Genomic DNA, 27,872 nt, shown 5'->3' on the forward strand with positions numbered 1-27,872 from the left:
GATGATTTCTCTCAATATGGTTACGTGTACCTAATGAAACATAAGTCTGAATCATTTGAAAAGTTCAAAGAGTTCAAACAAGAAGTTGAGAAACAGTTGGGGAGACAGATCAAGGCCCTTCGATCAGATCGAGGAGGTGAGTATCTCTCCAACAAATTGAGGAACTACTTAATGGATAATGGGATTGTATCACAGATAGTTCCACTTGCTACACCATAATTAAATGATGTATCGAAGAGGAGAAACCGGGCTCTTTGGATATGGTCCATTCACTTCTCATCCACTCGGAACTACCTATATCCATATTGATAACCCTGCATTTTAATGCCTTAAGGGCATCAATTCAGGGGTATTTTTGGCTTTAGATTAGTGAAAGTGTACCATTTTCCCAGTTAAAATCAATTATGTGACCTCTGAGGGTCTTTGTGCAAATTATGTAAAAAATTGGGAATTTTTCTAGGCTTGTGAAGATCGGCTGAGAGAGGGGTGTTTTTGTAATGAAATGAGAACAAGAGGGTGCCTCCTATCTGCTAAACCCAGTTGACGCTCATCCTATTGTATGACCATGATCCCCTCTCCTTAGCAAACCCTAGGGAGCATTTTTAACCTAATCTTTTCACTCTTATCAAATCCTAGCCGCCCCTAGGTGTTTAATCTCCACCCTCAACCTCTTTTAATCTCAACCACTCATTTTAGGGCTCTCCTTTATAGCATTTAAACCCTAGGGCACCACCTATTCTGCTAATCCTCACCATTCAGCCCCTCACCTCGAAATCTCAGCCACTCCCTCCATCTTACATCCCAACCATTCTATGTAGGGCACCACCTATTCCCAATTGTGTCCACCCTTCTCTATAAAAAGGGTCAAAGGGGCCCTGTAGAAGGGGTTGGTCAATTCACCCAGTTAATAAGGTTAAGGTTTCTTGAGGAGTTCAAGGGTTGTAGAAGGGGAGGACACCCAGATCTTGTCAAGAGGGGTTTCTGCAAGTTGTTCATCTATTCTGCAACTACCACCACTAGATCTGATCAACCATTCTTTTCTTATTTATTTTCTTTTCTGTTATTTTTATTTCCGCAATCTTTTAGATTTAATTCTTGTCAGTTTCTCTATTTTGCAGATCTGAATTCATTCGGTTCAAGGCTAAGGTGTCTCGAGGAGTTCGAGGGTTGTAGAAAGGACGGACGCCTGGTTCTTGTCAGGAGGGGTTTCTATAAGCTGTCTGGCCGATTTGTAGTTACTACTACTGGATCCGAATTCTGGATCATTTTTTTATTTCTTTTATTTCCCTTGTTGATTCCCATTCTTTATTAAATTAAGATTTTTTATTGTCTTATTCAAATTCAAAACATTTAATTTCAGCAATAATAGATTTTATTTTCATATTTTCTACCATTCTCGATTGCATTCTCTTGTTCGGATCTAAGTATATATTAAATTTTCACTTGCTTCCCTGTGGATACAACCCGTTCTCACCCATTTACTACATTAGTAGTTGTTTGAGAAATAAAAATTTACAAATATATGTGCTGAACTAGGTTCCAACCAAATCCGTTCCTAAAACTCCGTACACTTGAAGATTTGGGGTTGTTCGACACATGTTAAAAGAACAAGTGTTGACAAATTGGAACCCAAGACCAGTCGTTACCTATTGTAGGTTACCTATTCTATGGCCCTAAAGAGCGAAAGGTGTTTTGCAATCGAAATGCCTACTTCTTGGAAGAAGATTACATGCTGAACAATCATCGCTAGGAAATTATTCTTGATAATGAGAGCTCAGGTGTAGTGGGAGATGTCCCACAGGTTCTAGATAATACCTAACCTAGAATATCTACCTAGGTTTCTAGGCCTCCAGTTCGTTATGGCTATAATTCAGAAAGTTACTTGATGAAAGCCACGATCAGTAAGGAAAATCCCATGACTTATACAAAAACTATGTTGGACTCGATGCCATGAAAGCTGAGACGTACTCGATGGAAACCAACATGGTCTGGACTCTCGTAGACCCACCCCTTGGGGTGAAAGAAATTGGTTGCAAATAGATCTACAAGAGGAAGAAGGGCCCTAATGGGAAGATTGAGACCTATAAAGCTCATCTTGTAGCGAAGGGGTACACTTAGAAAGAGAAAACCGATTATGAGGAAACCTTTTCGCCAGTGGCCATGTTTAAATCCATAAGGATCCTACTAGCTATAGCAGCACACTATAATTATGAGATATAGGAAATGGATGTCAAAACCACGTTCCTAAATGGACATATTATTGAAGATATCTACATGCAGTAACCGCAAGGTTTCATTGTTGCATGTCAGGAACACATGGTGTGTAAACTCAAGGGATCCATCTATGGATTTAAGCAAGTTTCTAGAAGTTGGAACGTTTGATTTGACTCTACCATCAAATAGTTTGACTTTGAGCAGAATCTAGATGAGCCCTGTGTTTACAGGAAGGCAATGAGAGATAAGGTTACGTTCTTGGTTCTGTATGTAGATGACATTCTACTCATTGGGAAAGATGTTGGAAAGTTAACTACAATGAAGGTATGGCTTTCACAACAATTCTCTATTAAAGATCTTGGAGAAGCCTCCTATATCTTGGGACTTCGACTCCATAGAGATAGGTTTGCAAAGGTTTGCAAAGGTTTTAATTCTCGGGATCCATCCTTAGCAGAGAGTGCGACACTGTATACCTAATGGGCTAATCTCACTTAAGACCATAGTTCTTGGGCCTTCATAAGGTAGCTGGACTCAAGGATCATTTAATGTAAATGTTGGGCCTGTTAAGAGCCCATACTGATGGGTTCAGGGGTTCATTGTATTCAGTAGTGAATTCGGCCAAGCCTTATAACAGAGGCTAGGCTGAGCCCATATAGATTTTGTGAAGATCAATGTTAGGGTCCCACGCCATACAAAGAGAGCCAAGCTTGCCAACAATTGAAAAGGAAGTGAGCCCACTTACTTGATAGGCATAGGGCCCAAGATTAATATGATTAATCAGTATGGGCGAATCTGTGTTTAAATATGGGTTTGGATCAGCAGATAAGAATAAGAGCATAAGTCTTATCGACTTAAAGAGTCCAGATCCAAATAGAGATTTGGATTAGGAAACTCCTAATCAGATTAGGAGATAAGCTCTTTAAGTTCTATTTAAATAGAGGAGGGCGAATTTTTAAAAGGTTACACACTACTTTTAGTTCCTCCTCTCCTTCTGCTCTTGCCGTCATATTCCCTGTTTGATCTCCATTCTTGGACTAATCAAGATTGGATCTTGATTCAGATTTTGCAAGAAAATTCATATCTGAATTCGTGTTCACCTCCCTTGCTTAATCCTTGCTGAGGGATTGCAGTTCTTGCTGAAAGACTGCATTGTTGATCCTACTTCATCTCAAGCTGTGTCATATTCAGTGGAGGTAGGATTTGGAACCCTCTTTGGGTGTGAACACCTACTTTGGGAGCTACATTTGTAGATTCTATATTAGGTATAACCCTCCCTTTATTTTGGTTTCAGATCTGGTCCAGTTTGTTTCAAGAGCGGCCCTTGAAAAATGCAGTTTTTCTAAAACTGGGAATATGATTCCCAGAAGAAAGAAAACAATTTTTCAAAATTTTGCCCAGCCACCCTGCATGGTTTAGCCATCCATATGATGAATCTCCCTTCCCTTCACTTCTTCATCTTGTAGATCTACTTGCAATCAATTATATTCACCCCAGGGGCAGGTCAATGAGAGTCCAGACTCCATTGGATTTCATTGAGTTAATCTTGACCTTCATGGCATATACCCACTTTAGGGAGTCAATATCTAATATATCTTCAATATAAATCATGGGATCTTTCTCGTTGTCCATTGCTTCCATCAAGTAACTTTCTTGATCATAGCCAAAATGTATAGGAGGTTTAGATACCCGACTAGATCTTCTACATTGGGTATTGCTATCTAGAAATTGTAGACTATCTCCCACTACCCTTGAGCCCTCTTCATTAAGAATGACTTCCTGACGATGATTGCTTAGGATGTATCCCTCTTCTAATAAGTGGGCATTTCGACTAACAAAAACCTTTTGTTCTTATGGGTCATAGAAAAAATACCCAATAGAGTCCTTAAGGTAGCCTACAAATAAGTAGTGACTAGTTTTTTATTCCAATTTGTTTACACTTGTCTTTTTTACGTGTGTTGGAAAATCCCATATTTTCAAATGTTTGACCCTTAGTTTCTTGCTAGTCCAAAGCTCATATGGTGTCTTAGGATCTGACTTGATTGGAACCCAGTTCAACATGTAAATTGCAGTCTCTAATTCATCTCCCCAAAAGGATATAGCTAACTCTGGATGGACGAGGAGTGACTGAACCATATCAAATAAAGTTTGATTTCTTCTCTCTAACATATCATTTAATTGTGGTGTAACTGGAGGAGACAACTATGATATAATCTCGTTGTTCTAAGGTAGTCCCTGAATTTGTTAGAGAGATATTCACCTCCTCAATCTAATCGAAGGGCTTTGATATAATCTTGCTTTCAAAGGATTCAGATTTATGTCTCATGAGGTACACATAACCATACTAAAAATAATCATCGATAAAAGTTTTAAAGTAGGAGTGTTGGTTGCATGTCCTAACATTCAAGGGACCACATACATCTGTATGTATAAGGTCAAGTGTGCATGTACTTCTTTCAAGCTTACCTGTAAATGGCATCTTTGCCATCTAGCCTTGAAGGCAAGATTCACAAGTTGGTAGATATTCTACTGTGAGAAAATCTAGAGGGTCATCATTCACCAGTCTTGTGATACGTTATTTATTTGTATGTCTAACTCAGTAATGCCATAGGCATGTAGGATTAATCATTTCTCATGTTCTTTTCATGGGGATGTGTTTCGATGTTGTTTCAGTTACATTTGTTTATATGGCCAAGTTGTCTAGTGAGGCAATGATGCAACATCGGGCAAGAGAGTTTTTCTCTTGAGTTTGTGAGTACCAAGTTTGTTCTATTTATCAGATAAAGTTGTCCAATGAGGCTTGTTCATTCTAGTGTTGGGTTAGTGGCAATTTTGTTCTATTTATCGGATGTGAGTACGAAAAGTTAAAGTTACAAAACTAGTCTATACAGTTTGATCCCTTGAGTTTGTTGTCATCTAACAATTTAACGAACTATTCGTGTAAATTTTCTGACAAATTGTATCAGTAAATTAGTCCACAACCTTATTATTGTTTCTTGTTGCATACCGTAGAAAGGACTTTTATCTACATTCCATTTTGATTTGTTCATCTTTGAGATTTTCATCTATCTCAGGGATGGAGATATTATTTATGTCTCTAGAAATGTGGAAAATCACATAGATGTATGGGGTCAATGTTTCAATTGCATAACCCATCACTTTCTGTGAAGGATCATGAATCCACTCATATCTCATGACCTTTCCCTTTGGCCTCTATTAGACAATGTTCATTATCATTTTAGGTTAAACATTTTTAATTACTAAGTGTTGATCCATCATATCAAGAGCCCCAAGGTACTACAAGAGAGTCTTTAATTTTAGAATAGGCCATTCCCACTAGTCTATGATGCGCCTATCATCTCATGAAGCAATCTAACTAATTGTCTTACTGAAACGGATAGCCCAATTTTATGGTGCATCTCTGTCCACTAATTTAACCCATTTTAATGCTAATGACAGAAGGCCTTTAGAGATATCATCTTATGATACTCGCTATCTCATAGCACTTATATTATTCATGAGGGAACAAATATATGTCCCTAGGTTAGTTTTAGGTCTTACCATAGTGGCTCCCATTGGCTTTCATAAAGTCATATTTGAATAGACCCTAAAAGGACTAGGATTCACGCAAGGTTCCTCTTTTGAGAGGAAACAAGAGAAGGGTCCATAAAAATGAGATCATTCAATGATCCATAGACATCATAGCAATGATGTGAATTCAGTCATGATGGGCTTGGAGAGCCAGATTAGTCTTTTCATGTGCCAAACACTTATGGCCCATGCACGAATCACATTCACCTAGCACATCACATACACAATTCATCAAAATCAAATTAAAAGTTGTAAAACCCAAATCCATTTAGCTTAACACATGATCAACCCATAAATGGACCCAATTATCTAATAATATTTATCTTGGTATTAGTCCAACTACAAAAAGCATTTTGACCCATATAGTTATCTATGCTGAAATGGGCTTATCTAGCTTTAATCTAATTCCAATTAGTTACTACAAGCATGGGCCCAATTGGTCCATGTAGTGGCTCATCAAACCCCTGGCTTAGATCCAAAACTGATCACTTAATCAATGATCCAAGGGGCTGTTATCAGTTCCCAACCAACCATAGGTTCGGCCCATGCAAGTTTGACCAAAATTATGTCAAATCAGCCTAGGGTTTGGTGTCCAAAACATGCATCAATCCACATACATTATGATCCGATAATTCTCGATTATAATTCATAATCATATTAGAAAATAAACAAAAATTTAACAAATTAAATATGTAGGAATGATAGTGTGATGGTATGTGTGGTTACCACACCCAAAGAGGCACGGTATGGAGTATGGAGTGGATGGAGTCGCCACATAAATTTTTTTGATGTAGGAATTTAGGAAAACCCGAGATTTTCTTGAAAAACATTTTTGTTTTCTTGGTGACTCATTACCCAATGTGGATGATATTCTTAGGGTCTGAGGACCAAGGTATGGTGTGGGAAGGTGTTAGGCACCTCACACATGTCCAGTTAAACCGGCCTCTATTCACTAATGTTCTAATGAAGATTTTATTATTTTTGGGCAAAAAAATGAAAGAAATTAATTGATCTATCAAGAGAAAACACTAAAAATAAGCAAATAGAATAACTAATTAACACATTCAAAGAAAAACTCTAAAAATCTATGTAAGAATCGACTTGGAAAATATTAGTAAGCTAAAACTATCATAAGAAAAATAAGAAATTAAAAAGTTCTTGAATGTTCTAATTGTGCTAAATAAAGGACAAAATGGGATGAAACACGTGACTAAGAAAGGAGTGGACTGAATTGTTAAGTGCTAATGAGGGCTGACCTAATTAAATGATTGTGATGGGACCTAAATTAGGAATAAGAGAATGATGAGAATGACCCTAAGGTGGTAATGGGGTTAACGGTGGAAATTTTAAATAGGAATCCTATTGCAATAATGACAAAAGTGAATGGCTAGGGCATACGCTGCAAGTAGATAATTAACAATTTTAGGTTCAGCTTGTTTGCCAATACACTTACCACTTGATGTAGGCGCATCCGGCTGGGCCAATGGAGAGCCTACACACATCAAGCAAAAAAGCACAGAGTGGAACCAATCGGGTTGCGGGCAGGGCCAAAGTTAGCACCTCGTGCATGACCAATCAGGGTGCACGCTAGGCTAGGCTTGGCAGGTCTTGTAGAGCCAACCGCACGCCCTCACCTGGCACTCCTAGATGATCACGCCCTCGATACCAATGGCATCCAGGTCATCCGATGTCACCAGCCCCCTGGCGGCCTCAGGTATAAATAGGAGGAAACCCCCTCCAGATAAAGGATCAAATACTCCAGCTCTCTAGCTCATTCTTGAGATTATTTGCTCTCTTGGGACCTCGTCTGGGTGTTCGCACCTCAGACCTCATCCACCTCATACCCTCTTACTAACTTGACCATCGGAGTCCTTGCCTTGGGTCTTCACCCGAGGCCTCTGGCATTCTCCTTCTCTATAGAACCGATATTGGGATCCTCATCCACCTCGGGTACCAGACACAACAGATATCGGACCACAGACCATGGATCTCCCTCATCTCGGACTCCACTCCTCAGCCACGCCTGTCCACGGACTTCCAGTACCTTGGGTCTACTTAGATTTCAAGGTGAATTGATAGTGTTGACCTTAGCCAATCTGAGCATCAACAATTGGCACCGTCTGTAGGAACGTTGCAAAGACTTTCTTCAATCTAACTTATAATCAAGACTTCCTTAAACATGGTACGAAACACCAGGAATGCCTAGAACTTGGTCACCAACGAGTAATTCCAAGTGGTCCTAGACCGATTGGACCACCTCGCTCAATGTGTCAAGCAAGTGTGTCCCCAGGCAAGAAGATGCCCTCAGGGTGGCCACCCGGCCCGGGCATTGGGCCAACGGGGAAAGTGCGAGTCTACGGACTCGCTAGCCCTCAGCTCCACCAACTAACACCGAGTCGAGCCCTCCAAACCTGGTAGCATCCAACATACGAGCCAACCACCTCGGCACGCAGACCTCCCAACTGAAGGGAAAATGAATCAATACGGTCTTGCAACTGACACCGAAGCCGCCACCAACAAGAAATGCCACCTCCACTTCTCACCTCGGACCTTTGAGACTACCTCGATGATAAACGGGCCAAAATGAACCAAGACATAGCCGGCCCATCCCACCACTGAGGAAAACGGGGGAAAGCTGAGGTACCTGCCAGCTAGCAGATCGCCAATATACAGGTACAGCTCAATGCAATGAAGGATGAACTTCGGCAAGTCAAGGAGAGCCAAGGTGACACCTCCATGAACACAACTCAATGCCTCCTCCCTGAGTCAGCCCTCAAGTGCTCTATCACCAAGATGCCACCTAGAAGCAAGGCAGAATTTTTGAAGGCACAGACGTACATCACCATCGAGGAAACATCGATCAGCAAGCCTCGAGGTGGAGAAGCTGACCTCTACCATGGCGACCACCGACATGAAGAAAGTCGCGGTGACGACACCAATAGGAAGCCGCTGGTCTCGTCCTACAATGAGTATACGCCACTCAACTCCACCCAAGCACACATCCTCATGCAAGTAGGAGGGGAGGAGTATGTAAAGTTGCCTAGGAAGAGAAACAGGAACCCTAAGAGGGGTGAGCCAACAAAATACTGCATGTTTCACTATGGTGTTGGCCATGACACCGAGGACTACTATGACCTCTAGGACAAGATTGAGTCGCTCATCCACCGTGAGTATCTGAAGCAGTACATCAGCACCGACCATATCACCTCACCCCAGTAGCAATGGTTGCAATCAGTCACCACCAACACTATGTAATCTCAAGATCTCAAATTCGGCCGACCATGTACACATTTTGTAATAAAGCAAGTTTCTTACTTCACCTCAAACTCTCAGCATATATGTTCTCATCTCGACCGAGTGCCCTTCTGTAGCACAAAACCTTGGCCAAGGTTACACGTTTAAACTGAACTGAACCTCGGCCTAAGGCACATGACCCTAGGAGGTTGTACGCCTAGTCGCCAAGTCCCCCACCTCGCTCAATAGCTTGGCCACGGTATACAACCTTTGCCAAGGTTACACGCCCGGACCAAACATCGGCCCAAGGCATACGGCCCACAGGAGGTCACATGCCTACTCATCCCTTCTGACAGGGAACCTATTGGACCTCGGTGCAACTGTTGAATCGGCCATTGATTTTGGCTTCGGCCATAAAGAGACCCTCCAAACAAGCGAGTCTTCATCCAGGCTCGAGAACTAGCATCAGCCCACTGGTTAGCTCAATTCATGGCAGAACAGACATGTTGAAGGGGACAACACCACCTCACTGAGACCAGTGCAGTCCGCGGTGCCAACCGATCTCCATGTAGCCCCAGCCGTGCACGGGTTCACATGCCCCATCCCCCATAGGATGGGTTTCCAGGACAGCTATGGCATGTGCCTCCCTCTCCTCACTAAGGAAGGGGATCCGGGATTTTTGGCAATGAAGCTAGGCTTTAGCCTTACCCACCTGGGCGATTGAGCAAATGGGTTATTGAGCGATGAATTTTTGCAACTTGCAACCTCTTGAAAGGGGGAACCGACCCCTACACAAGAAATGCAAGAAATGCAACCACAAAAAGGCACAAGATACACAACTTGGCAACCTCTTCAGCAGTAGGCGGCCATCTCGGCTCAATGACAGTGCCACAAGGGAAAGAGGATAGTAACCCTGACCATCCCGACGGTTCACCTTGGCACGTGACCCCAATCACCTCAGAGGTCCACCTCGGCTTTGCCTAAGGGAATAAGTGTGTTAGGCTAATTTCCTAAAGCAAACATCTAATGAGCCACTTCAAGTTATTTTTTGTCTACTTGTGACCCTTTTAGACAGGCACAAAGTAAATAAAAAGTGCTCATCTCAATTCATAGTTCAGCTTACAAAATTTGTGGCCTTCAAGGCCGAGCACATTTATAATAGAGGAAAAAACAACAACTAAAGTTGGCTAGGCCTCACCTTCGGTTGTAGAAATGGTAGGATTCTCGACACCCGCGTCTGCAACCTCAGTGGGAACCTCGGCCTTGTCTTCGGGGATGAGAGAGTTAGGAAGCTCCTGCAAATGATCAATGGATAAATCTGGCGCCATCTTTAAAAGAACCTTCTTGGTGTCGTCAATCCCCTTCAAGTAGGTCGCGGATCCATAGTTCGCTAGGCACTGTTAGTACTCCGGTGTCTACTACCAAACAACAGCAGCGTCTCGGTATTTTTCCTCAAATCAGCCTCTGACCTCCTCAACCGGTCCTCAGCCCTAGCGATGAGAGCCTTCTTGGCCTTTAAGTCATCCTCTAGCATCTTCCGGAGCAGCTTCTCCTCCTTCAGCAGCGCAAGGGTCTCGTCTCAACTGCTCTCCGCCAAAGCCACCTGCACCTGAAGTTGTTTATTTTTCTTCTCGAGCCGAGCCACATGCTCAAGAAGAAGGAGGACACGGTCACCGAGGCTGACATAGTGACAACATACCTGCACCAAGCACACCATCAATAAAGCTAGTAAAAACTAGCAAGCAGCATGTCTAAAAGAGAATGAAACAAACCTCGGCCAAGAAATTCATCCCCTTGTCGACGATGGCAATGAGGTCCATCTGCATCATGTCTAAGCGGTCCCCTAGAGGGACCATCCCCTTGACGAGGGCCTTTCCAACACCCTTGGTATCAATGGAGTCCCCCTCGTAGATGCCCCACTATGGGCGGTAGAGACGGTTCAGGCGCTCCCCCCTGGCGGGCTCAGAAGCGGAGGGAGCAGATGAGGGCCCGATGGCAGGCCCCTTCATAGGCGATCTCCTCAAAGTAGTAGGAGCCCCCTTCCTTGGCACACTGCCCTCAGTTGGGCTATCCTTGTGTGCAGGCTTCTTCGCGGGAGGTGCTGGCGACACCCCAGCTGGCCTTTTCTAGCTAGGCTTCCTTGGTCAATCCTCCTCGGCCTTCTTCTTCCCTCTATCGTTACCACCAGCGGGGCCTATAGACATGGGGTACCCTTGGCAAGCGTGGACCCCCTCTACACCCTTGCGGGTAGCACCACAACCATTCTCCTCGTAGTCTCCACCCCCCCCCCCCGAGGTGCCCTCTGCCTAGCCCTTCTTCTAGGCTAAGGCACTCTCCAGTAGCAGTCTCTTGGCGTCCACAGGCATCTCTACAAAAAAAAATTAGTACGAAACAACACGAAGAAGACGAGGACAATGGAGATGAAGGTGAGCAACTGAAACTGAGGGCTCTAGGGAAGCAAGAAACTCTTGGAAGCAAAGGCACTAGTGAACAAGTGATGGCTGAAGTCGAGGCCCCTATTTAAAGAAAAATGGATGGCCCAGATCATGTGGGATCCAACAACTAACGAACAACTGCCTTTAATACCCGTCCACTGACCGACATGTGTGGTCTGCCTCGAGTAGACGAAACGACGCCTGGCAAACCAAAGCACCTCTTCACCGCGACTCACTGGTCAGCCCAACCATGTTGACTCAGCAGAAGCGCGGTCTAGTTCACCCATGTCCCGTCCTCCCTACAACGATAACTCAGCAAACCGTTGAGGGCTCAGCACCCAACTTGCCGATTCAAGGACTCGCGACCAGCATGACCTGTATTCGGCTCCGGGAGCCGCTGTCTTTATGACCCACGACACCACATAAAGAGACTCCCTCACAAAGCGACCAAGTCACTAGCTCGGATACCCTTGCGCTTCCTCCTCGGTACCCTTAGCCAAAGCCGAGGCCTCGCGAGACGAACCCAGCATTCACAAGACTAGGGAGCAACCACCCTTTCACCCACCTCGTGCCACAGCAAACTTGGAGTCAAAGCCAAGGCCCCCCTCTACAGGTGTAGCCGAGCCGAGGCCCTACATGAGCCTCGGTCATCCTCATAGTTCAAAGGCATACTGACGCCACCTTAAGCCACGACGCGCATAGGTTCATCGACGCCGAGGCCCCTCCTATCTCAGAACCCCACCCCGGCCTCGGGAGTGGGGGGCAAATGATGTAGGTGCATCTAGCTAGGCTAAGGGTGACCCTACATGCGTCAAGCAACGAAGCACAAAGTGAAACCAATTGGGTCGCAAGCAGAGCCGAAGTCAACACCTCATGTTGGACCAATCAGGGCGCATGCTATGCTGGGCTTGGCAGGCCTCACAGAGCCAATCGCGCGCCCTCACCTGACACTCCCAGATGATCGCGCCCTTAGTACAGACTGCATCTAGGCCGTCCGAGGCCACCTGCCCCCTGGTGGCCTCAAGTATAAATAGGAGACAATCCCCTCCAGGTAAAGGATCGAATACTCCAACTCTCTAGCTCACTCTTGAGATTACTTTCTCTCCTATGACCTCGTCTGGGTATTCGCACCTCAGACCTCATCCACCTCATGCTCTCTTACTAACTTGATCATCAGAGTCCTCCCCTTGGGTCAAAATGACTCCAATCAAACAATCGGAATCAGTTCAGGCTTTGGGTCTAATAATGAAGGGGTAAACAGTGTCGGATTTGGGTGATATTGGTGTTATTGGGTTTGGTTTTTTGGGCTCTACATACCTATGGTTTTGGATCCTTGAGGGCCCAACTTTTGTAAAATTCCAAAAAATTCCCCCAAGTCAACCCCGAGGTTAGCTGAAGCATACTTGAAGCTCAAAGTGCTACAGAAAGACTGAAGAGCGCAAAAATAGGGTGTCTACAAAGGGGAGTGGTTCTAGCCAAATAGGTGTAGAATTCTCTCCTTATGCTAGAATTTGTGTTAAGTGTTAGAAAAGGGGTATTTATAGATTTTTTGAGAGGGGAATGGAGGGTTGACCGACTGAGATAGGAGACAAGGGAGATCAATGGAAAACGTTTAAAGGGTTTTTGGAGGGAGATTGATTGAGAGAATGGGCTTTCAAGACAGCTTTGGGAGAGATCCTCTCAATCAATCAAGACAATGAGTGGAAGATTTCACCAATTTATCTAAATTGGAAATTCTAAGTCTAGGTGATTGGGTTGATTGATTAGAGGCCCCTATCTAGTCAAATCTTGGATTTTAAGATCATTCTAGAGGCTGGGAGCAAGGTTCAAAGTATCGTTACATATCAGCCGATATGGGCCGATACGTTCTGGGACCCTTCTGATATGCCCCTATAGTGGGTGCATCAGGGGTCTGACTGGTTCAGGGGATGGAGGGGTCCTAGACCGGCACCCCTGAACCAGTTTTGAAAAAAATTTAAAAAGGTAGAAAAACATGTATCGATATTTTGAACCTTGGTTGGGAGAAATGTTTGGTTTTGGGATGCCCTAGGTTCTGATAACTCTGTATTTTGATGCCTTAAGGGCATCCTTTTAGGGGTATTTTCAGCTTCAGAATAGTCAAAATGTGTCATATTCCCAATTAAATTCAATATTGTGTCCTCTGAGAGTCTTTGTGCAACTTCTGTGGAAAATTGGGAAGTTACATGGCTGAAATGCAGTTTTTGGGAAGCTAATGTGAAGTCTAGCTGAGAGAGGGGGTATTTTTGTGAAAAACTGAGAACAAGAGGGCGCCTCCTATCTGCTAAACCCAGAATGGCGCCCCTCCTACTGTATTAGCATGCTCCCCTCTCATTAGCAAACCCTAGGGCGCCTTCTAACTCATTCTTTTCATCCTTAACAAACCCTAGCCGCTCCTAGCTGCTAAATCTCCACCTTTCATCCCTTCTAATCTCTACCATTCATTTTAGGGCACTCTCTTTTCAACTTTTTAACCCTAGGGCACCACCTAACTTCTAATCCTCACCATTCAACCCCTAGTCATTAGATCTCAGCCCTCCATTCCATTTTCTATCTCATCCATTAATCTCCACCCTCCATTTCTAGACGCCCAAATCTCACCCCTATATAATATTGGGCACCCTTTCCTTTTCTTCTCAGCCTTAGGATCACCTTAGAACCATCCTAACCCTTCATTAGAAACCCTAGGGCACCCAGATCTTTGCTAAAACCCAGTTGTCGTCCCCTCTTTCTCTCTAATCCCAGGAGTATCCACCCTTCTCTATAAAAAGGACCCAAAGGCTCCTGAAGAGAGGTTGGATTCTGCCCCCAGGTAAGACGGAAGGATAATCTTGAGAAGTTCAAGGGTAGAGGAAGAGGAGGATGCCTAGGCAAGAGGAGGGGTTCTTGCTTGTAGTTCGCCTATGCCACTACTGCCACCTCTGGATTCGGATCCCAACCATTATCTTAGATTTAATTTTTGTTCTTTCATTTCCAATTTTGTTTTTTTCCTTTCCACAATTTACTTTCATTCAGTTTGATTTTTGTTTTATTTTCTGCATATCTAGAATTCGACCAGGTAAGACAGAAGGCCTTGCTTGAGAAGTTCAAGGGTCAAAGGAGAGATCCAGAGACTACTACCTCTAATCTGATTATAGACTTTTTTCGTTCCTTTTATTTATTTATTTCTATTATTTTTTTTTCACTTTTCACTTCTAGCACTGTTCGAATTTTATTTTAATGAATTTCAGTTTAATTAATTAAATTCTATGTTTCTACAACTCTCAATTGTGTTCTCTTTCCCAGATTTAAGTAAATAACGATTTTCCCTCGCTTCTCTTTAGATATGACCCGTTCTCACCATTTATTGCGTTTGTAATTGTTTGAGAATTGGAAAAAAATTATAAATATTAAAACTAGTATTCCGAAGTGGTTAACAACATGTGTCCAAATACACCATGTTTGAAGTTGTAGTGAAGAGAATTCCAAAGAAAAGGCCCATATCGAGTCTAGCTTCTGGTCTCAAGATGGAGGGGCTAACGATGTTGGAATTGGACAATCTTGGTACCGTTGGATTCAAAATTTTGAGTTCTATCCATCCACAATTTTGGATTTCAGATTTTATGTTGGATATGGTTCAGGATAAAAATGATTCCAATCAAATCGTTTCCAGTTTTGTGTCTTGAGATGAAGGGGTAAATAGTGTTGGATTTGGGTGATCTTGGTATTGTTGGGTTTAGATTTTTTGGATCTATGTACCTATGGTCTCAGATTTCTAATTTGATGTGAGATGAGGTTCAAAATCAAAATGACCCCGACTGAATTATTAGAATTAGTTCCAACTTCGAGTCTTAGGATGAAGGGGTAAACGGTGTTGGATTTGGGTGATCTTCGTGTCATTGGATTTGGACTTTTGGGCTCTACGTACCTATATTTTGGATTTTTGATTTGATGTGAAATGAAGTTCAAGGTAAAAATGACTCCGATTGGATGATTGGAATCGGTTCTGGTTTCGGGTCTAAAGATGAAGGGGTAAACGGTGTTAGATTTGGATGATCTTGGTGGTGTTATCGAATTTATATTTTTGGGCTCTACGTACCTATGGTCTTGGATCCTTGAGGCCTCAAATTTTGTAAAATTTCAAAAATACCCAACAGTTTGAATTTAATCCGGACAAATGCAGGAAGACAATAAACTACTATCTCCACATCGATCTACTTCTCCATCTTTCTCCACGATCTGCAATGAGTCCTCTGATGTAAATAAATTAGAAAAACACTAATTTCTAATTCTTACATAAAAAAAAAGCCTAATACATTTTTCTAAAAAATAAAATGAAAAATTAATTATAGACCAAATATTGAAATAATCACATGGTGCGCATAAATATTGCAACCATCAAAGAATTCAATCTCCATCACACTTCCAGCCCAAGAATTCAAGAATTCAACATAGAACAATTATAAATATTATCAAGAAAAATAAAGATTAATTTTCAGATCATTGCCCCAATTTGAGAACCAAACTCTCAGAGATTTCATTGACTAGGTCAAATCGTCTAGACTAATTCTTACATCTTTGGTCTTTCATTCAAATCTGATTTGGTTCAGTTCAAGAGCTAAACCTAATGCTCTGATTGTTAGACTGTTTTGTATGCCCTTAGCTTCAATCTGATTTGATGTACTTTTGTTATTTAGTGGAAATAAATAAAGTGCATGTTTGGTTCATGTTGTTTGGTTTAATTCTGTGTAAAACCCTAAAACTGGACATTTATAGAGACTCGTGTTAGTTTTAAATGTTCACAGCCGTTGGATAAGTCTGGGGAGATTTATCCTGCCAAGGCTGATGCTGGTGTGCCACCAAGTGTTGGGATGGCCTGTCTCAGCCATCAGGGTAAGACCCGAGGCACATGCAGTATGGGATTACTTGAATCCTTGAACCGGACCAGATTTCCAGTATTGCCCTGGACCTTGGAGATAGATGGGCAAAACTGGAAAGTTACACCTGACCCCTAGACTCGATTATGACATTTCACTAGGTGTTGGATCAGGCTGCCTTTGATATGCCATTCAGTGAGATCCTTAGCGGGGATCAAAACCTGGGTATGTTGGGGCAGTTTGAGAATTCATCTGAGTGGGTGATCATAGTGACAAAATCAGCCACTTTGTCGGACAAAGGGTAATGATCGGGAATGCACTCTCTCTGATGGAAACCAAACTGCCGATAGTTGATTTCAATCATTGGAATTTTGTTTTGCAAAATTAATATATTTATATATATATATGTACGGTTTCGAATTGTTTGCAAATGGTTTTAATTCCCGGGATCCATGTGAGAGGAGAGTGCGGCACTGTTCCTTGCAGCCGAGGGAGAGGTCCTCTCTTGTCGGGCAATGCTTGATCATTAAGGGCTGAGAGGTTAAATGTAAGACCATTGAGGATAATACCTGATGGGCTAATCTTGCATCTGCCCACAGTCCCTGGGTTTTTATAAGATGGCTTCGCCCAGGGACCACTTAATGTAAGTGTTGGGCCCATAGGGTCCATATGATGGACTCAAGGGGTTCATTGAGTTTTTCAGTGAATTCGGCTGAGCCTTGTATTAAAGGCTGGGCCGAACCCATGTTGCTGGTGTGTAGATCAATGCTTGGGTCCCACGCCATACAAAGAAGCCCAACTGGGCAGCAGATTGGAAAGTAATTAGACATTGAACACTTAATGGGCCAGAAGCCCATTTTGAGGTGGGCTGATATGATCACCCATCCTTGGGGCGAATTTGAGGTTAAAGTTAGTAAAAGGATTGGGCCTTTAGCCTTATCCACTCTTAGAGACCAAATTCAAATTAGATTTGAATCTGGTAACCTCCTTATAAGATCAGGAGTAAGCTAACTCTATCTGCAGAAAGGATTAAGATTATCCCCTATCCAAATACTGATTTGGATTGGGATAACTCCTAATAAGGAGGTTTCTTAATCAAGAAGAAAGGAGGAGATTTAGAACCAAGAAAAATCGCAAGAAAGGTTCCTGCGAATTCAGATCAAATCTCATACTCTCCAGAAAAAGAAAAAAAAGGCAGTTCAGCCTTTTTCGTTCTGGAGATCTCCTCCTGCCGCCGCCATCTGCCATTGCAAGATTAGATCTTTGCAGAAAAGAAAGTCAAGAAATCTGTTCTTGACATCAGCCTTGCAAGAAAGACTGGAAAAGATTCAGTGTTTAATACTTCCAGAGGATTCTTGTGAGGGATCCAGTGTGTAGGATGCACCCTGCTAGTTCTGTTCCATTCACAGCTGTGTCATCTTCAGCAGGAACGGATCTTGGAGCATTCTTTGGGCGTGAACACCAATTTTGGGAGATACTGCTTCTCCGGATCAGGTATATTCCTCCCATTTATCTTTTGGTACAGATCTGGTTTGATTATGGTTCAAGTAGGATCCTTGAATATTGTATTCTAAATTTAGGGAATATGATTCCCAGTTGAGAGAAGGTAGGAAATTTTTGAAATTCGCCCACCCATTCCGCAACCTTTATGGCATCCATTAGATGGATCCTACCATTCTTTCAGTGGTATCAGAGCCACAGGTTCGAATCTTGAACTAAAAGAAAATCAGATCTGACCCTGCGCAAATGGATAGAAGGTGTTCTTTCAGGATTTGCGCAGATTGTTTTTTTTATTTCAAGAAACTGTTTCTTGTTAAGGACGATTGATCTGAAATTAATTTTATTAAATCCAAAATTTATTTAGAATTGTTCTTCATTTATTTTGATTTAATGGACTGTTCGAACCTGGAGATCACAGTGCAGATTTGGCGCAGATAGTCTGTGCACCCTTTTTCTTTCTATTTATTTATATTCGGTTTGTAAATAATTTTTTTTTTATTTTAGACTGAATGTATAGGATTTGATCAAGAATGTAATTAATAGAAATAGGATTTCTGTTATTTTTTCTTGATTAAAGAAGAAGGAAGAAGAAGGCGGCGCTGGAGATTTGCAGCTGGAGAAATCGCTTTCTGCGATTTGCAGTTTGTGAAACTGCAACCCTTGTGATTAACCTCTGTTTTGCAGGTGGTGCGAACAGTCCATAGTTTGATTTTTGATTGTTTGAAATCAAAATTATTAATTTCAGATCTTTCATGAATTAATTCTTGAATTGAAAATCAGTTTTGGATCCTCTCGGACTAGATTGGACCAAAACTGTTTGGACCGAATCTGGGGTTCGATAGGGACTGTTTTTCAGTCTGTATTTCTCACACTTCCTGTTCCAAATCTGATGTTCAATTACAATGATTAATTTGGCCCACCTGTAAAGCCCAGTTTTAAAGGGTTAAAACTGCACAAGGCCCATTACTGTGAGATAAGCTGTATGGGCCAAACTGCTATCTGCGATTCAGCCCATACACCTAGTAGTCATTAATTGTTAATGACTTAGTTTTTAAATGGGCTATTCAATGGGCTTTATAGCAGTTAATTGATTGGATCAATTCCTCCTTTACATGTGATGCTTGGATGTTTGATGTGCTACGACCATGGGCCATAAGTACTTGGCCCATGAAGACTTGTTAGTGGCTCTTGCGCACACCATGGCTGAATGCACATCATTGCCATAGTGTCCTTCAAGGTCATTGGATGACCCCTCTTTGCTTGGTGGGCCCCACAACCCTGAAAAAGGGATGCGTACGGAACCCCTAGCCAATTAAGGCCCACCAGAAATCTGACTTTATGAAAGTCAGTGGGAGCCACTCTGGTTTGACCTAAATTAAAACTAGGGCATTTTTGTTCCCTCCAGCAAATATGAATGCTTGTGATAGGGAAACCCATGTGATGGACTCTCTAAAGGCCTTCCGTCATTAGCACAATGATGGGTCCTTCAGTAATGAGGAAACGCACCATAAAATTGGGCTATCCATTTGCTGTTGGATCTATTAGAGTGTTTCATAAGATGATAGGGGCGTCATAGACCGATGTGGGAGGGGCTTCACCAGAAAATGGGAACTCTCTCACGGTACCTTGGCGTAACCTGAATATGATGGGTAAGCACTCACTGGACAGAAAGGTTTACCTGAAAACGGCTCTGAACCTTGTCTGACAGAGGCCAAAGGGAAACTCATTTGATGAGTGGATATGATCCGTCACAGAAAGGTGGTGAGGTTATGCAGCTGAAACAGTTGGCTTCACGCACCCCATGTGATTTCCCACATTTCTAGAGACATTTCGTCGTCTCCGTCACTAAGAAAGGAGGGAAATCTCAGAGATGAACAAATGGGAATGGAACATAGATTAAAAGCCATATCTATGTAGGTAACATGAATCAAACTAAGGTTGTGGACTAACATTTTTGTTGTTTTATCAGAAAATGGCAAACGGTCAATTTGTAAAGCTTCTAAACGATAACAAGCTTAAGGGCCCAAACTATGCCGACTGGTACAAAAATCTTATGCTGGTCCTAACTTCCGAAAAGTTAGACAAGGTGGTGAAAAATCCTGCACTGGAACGTCCGGGTGATAGGGCTTCTGAGGCCCGTAGGAGGGACTACCAAGAGTGGGAGGATAAGAACTCCCTAGCCCGCTGCTTTGTCGTTGCCTCATTAGACAACTCAATACAGAGGTAGTTCGATCAGATCGAACTAGCCAAGGACATATTGGACAGTCTAAGAACAATGTATGAAGAGCAGAACCGTTCTACTCGACAGAAGGTCCTGAAATTGTTCATGACCGCGCAGATGACCAAAGGGCAGAAAGTTCATGACCATTGTCTTCGGATGATGGGTTACATTAACGAACTTGAAGCTCTTGGATCCGGGCTAGATCTTGGCACGCAAGTGGATGCCATTCTCAATTCTTTGCCCTCTTCCTTCAATGCGCTCACAATGAACTACAATATGAATAAGCTGAATGTCAGCGTCCAGGAACTCAGCAATATGTTGCAGAGAGTCGAGGATCTACTCAAGAAGGATGAGCCTGTAGTTATGCTTGCTGAAGCTAACAAATCGGGCAAGAAAAAGAGAAAGGCAAAGAAGCCTCAGAAGAAGGCTACAAATCCTAAGAAGCAGAAGAAGAACAAGGCATCTGATGTCTGTCACTTCTGCAAGCAGACCGGCCACTGGAAGAGGAATTGTCCTGCCTACCTGGAATCTAAGAAAGGTAACATCGAAAATTGTGTCATAGAAACTAACATGTTAGTTACTTCTGTGTCCTGGTGTGTTGACTCCGGGGCTTCAACTCATGCGTGTAACTCACTGTAGGGGTTCAAAGTTAGCAGAAGGTTGAGTGAAGGTGAAGTGACATTATTCTTGGGAACAACTGCAAGTGTTGCAGCAGCGGCAATAGGAACCGTAGAATTAGTTTTTAAAGAAGGAATACTTGTACTTAAAGATTGTCTTTATGTACAGAACTTGAGAAGAAATTTAATTTCTATTTCAAAACTATGTGCTGATGGATATACTGTTTAGTTTAGTAATGTGATTACTGTTAAACGGAATAATAAATTCATCGCATGCGGGGAACAAGAGAACGGTCTCTATGTTCTACATCCTTCTCTGGAAACTAACTTAACCGAAACTACGTCGGTCGAAAATCCCAAGAAAAGGAATCGTGATACAGTAAGTCCCACGTGCCTCTGGCATTACCGACTTGGCCATATCGGTATTGACCGAATCACAAGGTTGGTAAAGGATGGTCCTTTGGATTTTCTAACTGTAGAAAATCTTCCCACTTGTGAACCTTGCCTTCAAGGTAAGATGTCTAAGCGGCCATTTGACGGTAAGCCTGAAAGATCTGAAGGCACACTTGACCTAATACATACTGATGTATGTGGTCCCCTGAGTGTTAGGACATGGAATCAACACGTGTACTTCATCACCATTACAGATGATTTTTCACGATATGGTTACGTGTACCTAATGAGACATAAGTCTGAATCATTTGAAAAGTTCAGAGAGTTCAGACAGGAAGTCGAGAAACAGTTAGGGAGAGAAATTAAGGCCCTTCGATCAGATCGAGGTGGCGAGTATCTCTCTGACGAATTCAGGGACTACTTAAAGGCCAATGGGATAGTGTCACAATTAGCTCCTCCTGCTACACCTCAACTCAACGGGGTCTCAGAGAGGAGGAATAGGACCTTGTTAGACATGGTCCGGTCACTTCTCGTATGCTCACAATTACCCACATCCTTTTGGGGATACGCATTAGAGACTGCTATCTACGTGCTGAATCGGGTTCCAACCAAATCAGTTCCGAAAACTCCATATGAACTTTGGACCGGAAGGAAGCCAAGTGTAAGACACTTGAGGATTTGGGGTTGTCCTGCACACGTTAAAAGAACAAGTTCGGACAAGTTGGAATCTAAAACCAGTTGTTGCCTGTTTATAGGTACCCAAAGGATTCGGTGGGTTATCTATTCTATGACCCGAGCGAGCAGAAAGTGTTCTGCAGTCGAAACGCCCAGTTCTTAGAATCCGATTACATCCTGGACACCCATCGTCAGGAAATAGTTCTTGATGAGGAGAGCTCAGGAGCTGTGGGAGATGTCCCACAAATTCCAGGTAATTACCAACCTAGAAGAACCACCCAGGTATCCAGACCACCAGTCCGATATGGTTATGACCAAGATAGTTACCTGGTGGAAACCTTGACTAGTGAAGAGGATCCAGTGACTTACGCGGAAGCTATGTTAGACATAGACTCCCAGAAGTGGGTGGAGGCCATGAGAGCTGAAATGGACTCAATGGAGACCAATGGAGTCTGGACTCTAGTGGATCCGCCCCCCGGGGTAAAAGCAATTGGTTGCAAATGGATCTACAAGAGGAAGAAGGGCCCCGATGGCAGGATTGAGACCTTTAAAGCTCGCTTGGTGGCAAAAGGGTATACTCAGAAAAAAGGCATCGACTATGAGGAAACTTTTTCGCCCGTGGCCATGCTTAAATTCATTAGGATCCTGCTAGCTGTAGCAGCGTACCATGACTATGAGATTTGGCAAATGGATGTCAAAACCGTGTTCCTGAATGGAGACAGCAGCCGCAAGGCTTCATTGCTGCTGGTCAGGAACACATGGTATGTAAAGTTAATACATCCATATATGGACTTAAGCAGGCTTCTAGGAGTTGGAACATCCGTTTTGATTCTGCAGTCAAAACGTTTGACTTTGAGCAGAATCTGGATGAGCCCTGTGTTTATAGGAAGTCCAGTGGGGATAAGATCACCTTTTTGGTGTTGTACGTGGACGATATCCTACTCATTGGGAATGATGTAGGAATGTTGACTTCGGTCAAGGTATGGCCATCACAGCAGTTCTCCATGAAAGATCTTGGAGAAGCTTCATACATACGGGGTCTTCGACTCTATAGAGATAGATCGAAGCGGATAATTGGATTATCCCAGGCTGCTTATATTGACAAAATTGTCAAGAGGTACAGCATGGAGAACTCCAAGAAAGGAAACGTTCCTTTCAGGCACGGAGTCACTCTCTCCAAGAAGATGTCTCCCAAGACTTCTGAGGAGATTGAGAGCATGAGAGACGTTCCCTATGCCTCAGCCGTAGGGAGCATCATGTATGCCATGCTGTGCACTCGCCCTGACATTGCTCAGGCGGTGAGTGTGGTAAGCAGATTCCAGGCAAACCCAGGGCAGGAGCATTGGACTGCTGTAAAGAACATACTCAAATACCTTCGAAGGACAAAAGAGTTTTGTCTGGTATTCGATGATAGTTCACTGCAAGTTCTAGGGTATACCGATGCCGATTTCCAGTCGGATTCAGATGATAGAAAGTCTACATCTGGGTATGTTTTCACGATAGGATCGTGTGCTATTTGCTGGAAAAGCAGCAAACAGGGGTCCACTGCAGACTACACAACCGAGGCCGAGTACATTGCCGCAAGTGAAGCTGCCAAGGAAGCCGTGTGGATGAAGAAGTTCATACACGAATTGGGAGCGATTCCAACCAGCACATCTCCCATCCCGTTGTTGTGTGACAACAATGGAGCGATCACCCAGGCTAAAGAGCCTCGGGCTCACTCAAAGTCGAGAGAAAGTACCATGTACTGCGGGAGATCGTTGGTAGAGGGGACGTCCTAATTCAGAAGGTAGCATCAGCGGATAATGTGGCAGACCCATTGACTAAGCCACTGACACAGAAGGTGTTTGAGAAACACGTGGAAAGTATGGGACTCCGGCTTGTACCAGATTGGACTTAAGTGCAAGTGGGAGCTGTTAGACAGTTTTGTGTGCCCTTAGCTTCAATCTGATTTGATGTACTTTTGTTATTTAGTGGAAATAAATAAAGTGCATGTTTGGTTCATGTTGTTTGGTTTAATTCTGTGTAAAACCCTAAAACTGGACATTTATAGAGACTCATGTTAGTTTTAAATGTTCACAGCCGTTGGATAAGTCTGGGGAGATTTATCCTGCCAAGGCTGATGCTGGTGTGCCACCAAGTGTTGGGATGGCCTGTCTCAGCCATCAGGGTAAGACCCGAGGCACATGCAGTATGGGATTACTTGAATCCTTGAACCGGACCAGATTTCCAGTATTTCCCTGGACCTTGGAGATAGATGGGCAAAACTGGAAAGTTACACCTGACCCCTAGACTCGATTATGACATTTCACTAGGTGTTGGATCAGGCTGCCTTTGATATGCCATTCAGTGAGATCCTTAGCGGGGATCAAAACCTGGGTATGTTGGGGCAGTTTGAGAATTCATCTGAGTGGGTGATCATAGTGACAGAATCAGCCACTTTTTCGGACAAAGGATAATGATCGGGAATGCACTCTCTCTGATGGAAACCAAACTGCCGGCAATTGATTTCAATCGTTGGAATTTTGTTTTGCAAAATTAATATATTTATATATATATGTACGGTTTCGAATTGTTTGCAAATGGTTTTAATTCTCGGGATCCATGTGAGAGGAGAGTGTGGCACTGTTCCTTGTAGCCGAGGGAGAGGTCCTCTCTTGTCGGGCAGTGCTTGATCATTAAGGGCTGAGAGGTTAAGTGTAAGACCATTGAGGATAATACCTGATGGGCTAATCTTGCATCTGCCCACAGTCTCTGGGTTTTTATAAGATGGCTTGGCCCAGGGACCACTTAATGTAAGTGTTGGGCCCATAGGGTCCATATGATGGACTCAAGGGGTTCATTGAGTTTTTCAGTGAATTTGGCTGGGCCTTGTATTAAAGGCTGGGTCGAACCCATGTGGCTGGTGTGTAGATCAATGCTTGGGTCCCACGCCATACAAAGAAGCCCAACTGGGCAGCAGATTGGAAAGTAATTAGACACTGAACACTTAATGGGCCAGAAGCCCATTTTGAGGTGGGCTGATATGATCACCCATCCTTGGGGCGAATTTGAGGTTAAAGTTAGTAAAAGGATTGGGCCTTTAGCCTTATCCACTCTTAGAGACCAAATTCAAATTAGATTTGAATCTGGTAACCTCCTGATAAGATCAGGAGTAAGCTCACTCTATCTGCAGAAAGGATTAAGATTATCCCCTATCCAAATACTGATTTGGATTGGGATAACTCCTAATAAGGAGGTTTCTTAATCAAGAAGAAAGGAGGAGATTTAGAACCAAGAAAAATCGCAAGAAAGGTTCCTACGAATTCAGATCAGATCTCATACTCTCCAGAAAAAGAAAAAAAAAGGCAGTTCATCCTTTTTCGTTCTGGAGATCTCCTCCTGCCGCTGCCATCTGCCATTGCAAGATTAGATCTTTGCAGAAAAGAAAGTCAAGAAATCTGTTCTTGACATCAGTCTTGCAAGAAAGACTGGAAAAGATTCAGTGTTTAATACTTCCAGAGGATTCTTGTGAAGGATCCAGTGTGTAGGACGCACCCTACTGGTTCTGTTCCATTCACAGCTGTATCATCTTCAGCAGGAACGGATCTTGGAGCATTCTTTGGGCGTGAACACCAACTTTGGGAGATACTGCTTCTCCGGATCAAGTATATTCCTCCCATTTATCTTTTGGTACAGATCTGGTTTGATTATGGTTCAAGTAGGATCCTTGAATATTGTATTCTAAATTTAGGGAATATGATTCCCAGTTGAGAGAAGGTAGGAAATTTTTGAAATTCGCCCACCCATTCCGCAACCTTTATGGCGTCCATTAGATGGATCCTACCATTCTTTCACTGATACCACTGTTAGAAGGGTTTAGAATCCATCATATGGATGGCTAAACCAAGATAGATGGCTGGGAAAATTTTCAAAAAAATATTTAACCTTTTCGGGAACTGATTTCTTGATAAATTTGAAAACTGAATTTTCAGGATTGATCTTGCACTGAACTGGACAGGATTTAAAACCAAATTGAAAAGGAAATATACATGATATGGAGACCACAAATTCTATCTCCCAAGGTAGAAGTCATGCCCAATATCAGTCCCAAAATTGGCCTCCAACTATAGATGGCACAGTGTACAAGAGAAACTGATTCAGCAACTTTGATTTCAACAAATCAATTATTCAACTAGCTTGGATCAAGTGGGATGAGTGAGCCTGAGTTTCTTCAATGTTTTTCTTGCAAAAACATAGAATAAAACTGATAGAAATCAGTTCTTGGAAAGGCTAGATCATGATGGGTTTCTTGAGAGATAATAGAGAAGAAGAGAGAGCAAGAATGTGGAAAGAGAGAGTCCAAGATTAGTTCCCCCACTTCTTTCTTTATCTCTATATGGAGCAAACTCCTAATATGATTAGGAGATGATGTAAATCTTATTTGCATTAGAATTTTTCTTTTCTTAATTGATAAACATTATCCACTTAAGAGGATAAGTTCTCCATACCTAGTTTTGACCCAAATCACATGACAATTTAAGTTGTAATGCAATGAATTAACTAATCATATTAGTAATGGGCTTTAGGCCAATTTCTCTTAAAGGATCACGGCACTAAGTATTGCATGGCCACTTTTGGCCTGATATTGTATGGTGTGGGACCCCAAAAAAGTCTCACACAAGTCTATGAGGGTTTAGCCCCACCTCTGAAAGAAATTTGGTCGAATTCACTACTTAGGGCAGTAAATCCCTAAGCCAATCAGCATGGGCTCAATTTAGGCCCAAATTTATACTTAAGTGATCCTTAGATTCAGCCAACCTATAAGACCCAAGGATAATTGACTTATTCTAGATAAAGCCCATCAGGTAATCATCCCTGTAATGGTCTCTTACACTTAACCTTTGGGCCCATTATCATCAGTACACTACTCGATAGGGAAGGACCTCTGCGCTGGCTACAAGGTGTAGTGTCACACTCTCTGCTTGGATGGATCTAGGGATTAAAACCTTTTGCAAACCTTTCCATAAAATAATAATAATATAATATGTAAATATATTTTGCAAAACCAGATTTTAAACACATGTAAAAATTCATTACCGATAGTTTAAGTTTCCATTAGAGAAAGTGTAAACCTTGATATTCACTTTGTCCGACAACGGGGTCGATCCTATCACCATGATCACCCACTCAAGTAATTTCCCAAATTGTCCTAATATGCCCAGATATTTGACAATTGATGGATCTCATTAGTTGGCATATCAAAGGCAACCCGATTCACTACTTAATGTAGTATCATAATCAAGTCTGAGGTCATGTGCAACTTTTTTGTTTTACCCATCTCTCCAAGGTCCAGGGCATAATTGGAAATTAGTATGGGTTTAGTTTATTCCAAACATCCATTATTTGTGTTTTGGGCCTAACCTTAGTAAATAAGACAAGTTGCTCCAGCTATTTGGCAACACCAGTGTTAGCCTTGTTTGGATAAACTCTCCAAGTCTATTCAATGGATGAAAACATTATAAACTAACACAAGTCCCATAAGTGCCCAGTTTAAGGGTTAATACATAGAAAATATACAAATATAAACATGAAACAACAATCTACTTTATTCATTTACAAATAAACTAGCGGAGGAGACCCTACTTCACAGGGGCTAGAATTGCAACATTGTTATTTTCTATATTAAAAAAGACAATGACTTTTTAATAAGAAACTTGCAATTATAAGTACCCAAGTCTTGAAACTCATGTAAAGACTTAAAAGAGATCATCATGTTCTTGTTTTTTAAATATTGTTTCAGCAAAGCATCTCATATATAAGAATTAATACACGATCATACAATGATAGTTCTGAGTTCTACTTCATAGTTGTCCTTTGTTTCACATCTAGAAGTCCCAGTTGACCCAGACAGTAGGACTATTCGACCTGAGAACCGTCCAGGCAACCAGTTTTGTTTTACCCCAAACCTGGTCCCTAGCCAAAAATCATTGAATAAGTCAACGATCTATTGACCCGGGCGATCGACCCACTCAATGATTTTTGGCCATTTTTTATTTTTTACTTTATGTTATTAGAACGGGCCATCTGTTCAAACCGATTGGTCAAACCGTTGACCTAGAAACCGGTGGCCAAACCGGTT

Source organism: Nelumbo lutea, chromosome 6 (genome assembly GCF_056320005.1).
Source record: "Nelumbo lutea isolate HS-2025 chromosome 6, American lotus-T2T, whole genome shotgun sequence".
In the NCBI taxonomy this organism is placed as follows: domain Eukaryota; kingdom Viridiplantae; phylum Streptophyta; class Magnoliopsida; order Proteales; family Nelumbonaceae; genus Nelumbo; species Nelumbo lutea.